The following is a 2,304-nucleotide window of genomic DNA, read 5'->3' as shown; positions in this document are numbered from 1 at the left end:
AGTGAAAAAATATTTGTTTTTCACTTACCTTTGATGCATATTTGTCCTCAAATATGACTAAATTAGCAATTCAAAATGGCCGAMCGGAAGTGTTTTTATCCAAATAKTTTTACTTCTCCTGGCCACAAAAATCACTCTTCCATGTCTTGAAGCGCTCGAAACACTTAATAACAAATATATTTTCATCTTATCAGCAGGTTTAGTCAGCTAATTGGACAAAAAAACGATGGAAAAACACATTTTCCTGTGAGCGTAGCTTCCTTCGTTAGCGTAGCAATACTGTCTAAATATGGCGACCTCCTCAGTATTAACCTCGTCCGTCACTAAACAAAGTTCCCACCCCCTCAATATATACACCAAATGAAAGGTGCGGTGATTGGCTACACAGCTGTGGCATCAGAACAAAGCTCGGAGCTGATTGGCTGATTCTACTGTCAATCAAACCCAGCATGATGGAAACCGGAAGTTGTTCACTTCTCATACATTATTGGCTCTGGACAGCCGATACTTGAACCCAGTTGGTCAAATGAGGTGTCAATTGAAAGAGGAGGGCCTAGACGTCCATTTTGATGCATTGAACACYGACACAGGTTGAACAGAAACACAAAATGGCCTTTCAAATTAAAACAAAACAAAAACAGCGCGCAGGCGTTCTGCTGAATGTTAACAGGTTTTTAAGCCAGGCTTAAACCTCAAACTGATCCCGACCATAAACACCAAATAATAAATTTTTGTTTTGTTTTGTTTGTAAGAAAATAGAACTTTAAAGTAAAACTTTATTTTCTCATTTGAACTGTTTTACGTCTGTTTAATATTTTTTTTCCATGTTTGATGTTTTAAAGCTTAATTAGTCATCAGTTTCTGCTCTTACATCACAAAAATCCACTTTTTGTTTTTGAATCCATCAACTTTTTATTCGGAGTTAAAGGAGGATAAAAGATAAAACGCTGATAAATGTGTTGAACCTCTGAATGCTGTCGAACAGCTTTTAACACTTTTATGTAAGAAGAGGAGAAAAAGCRGCAGCAGCTCCTGTTGGGATGTGTTTTATTTCAGACGTTCCCTCCTCCGTGTGCTGGAGGAGAACATCCTCCCACACCGCCGCTGCCGCTGCTGTGGATCTGGACCGGTCAGACGTTTGAAACAGACTAAAATAGTTATGTTATTGCAGCGGAGGCGGCCGAGCTAAAAGCGAGTTAACGCGCCTCTGCGGGAGCCGCAGCTCGGCTGATTTCATCCTGCAGGAAGTGGAGGCAAAGAATCGTCGCGGTCTAATGAAGGGGTGACTGGAACTGGGCCGGGTTCACCAGAACACGATGAGCAACTGCATCAATTATCCTCTGAGCTCAGGGAGACGATGTTGCTTAGAAACAGCCTGCTCATTATTTTACATCGTTAAAAACCATCTCTAACCCTGCAGAACCTCAACACGAGGTTCTAAAATCTTATTTCAGTGCCTCACAGCAAGAAGGTTCAACTCCCACTGGACCTCAGTAATGAGGGCGTTGCTTTGGTCAGTGGTGGTGAAAGAGCTGAGTCAAAGGCAAAGCTCTGGATGTACTGGTCTGTCTAAACCTCACCTGTGGTCAGGAGAAGTGGAAAAGAGCTTCATTCATTGGGTGGGCTGAGCCTTAGAGATCGGGGGCGGAGCTCCGTCATTCTGGGGGAGCGCAGAGCAGAGCCACTGCTCCTCCTCGTCGAAAGGAACCAGTTGAGGTGGTTCATCTCAGGATCCTGATGCCTTAGAGGTCATGTCCCTCTGCACTGCAAAAACTGTCCATCTAATCAAGTTTTAAAACCTTATATCCAGCCAAAAAGTCTTTTTCATCTTGTTTTGAGACTGATTTACTAAACAAGAACTGATTGTGTAAGAATAATCATCTTGTTTTCAGAATGTGTAAGATTATTTGTCTTGTTAGTCTGAAAATCTGACTCAAATTAAGTAAATATTTACTGCCAATGGAGTAAGAAAATTTTACTTGGTAAGATTCTTAAATAAGAAAAAATTGAGTCAAATCAAGTATTTTAAGAATCTTACCAAGTAAAATGTTCTTACTCCACTGGCAGAAATGTTTGACTTAATTAGAGTCAAATTTTCAGACTAACAAGACAAATAATCTTACACATTCTGAAAACAAGATGATTATTCTTACACAATCAGTTCTTGTTTAGTAAATCAGTCTCAAAACAAGATGAAAAAGACTTTTTGGCTGATATAAGATTTTAAAACTTGGTAAGATGGACAGTTTTTGCAGTGTAGATGTCTCCTGCAGACTGTGTGTGTGTGTGTGTGTGTGTGTGTGT

Source organism: Austrofundulus limnaeus, unplaced genomic scaffold (genome assembly GCF_001266775.1).
Source record: "Austrofundulus limnaeus strain Quisiro unplaced genomic scaffold, Austrofundulus_limnaeus-1.0 Scaffold495, whole genome shotgun sequence".
NCBI classification, from domain to species: domain Eukaryota; kingdom Metazoa; phylum Chordata; class Actinopteri; order Cyprinodontiformes; family Rivulidae; genus Austrofundulus; species Austrofundulus limnaeus.
The sequence above is the reverse complement of the archived record's forward strand: the minus strand, read 5'-3'. Positions refer to the sequence as shown.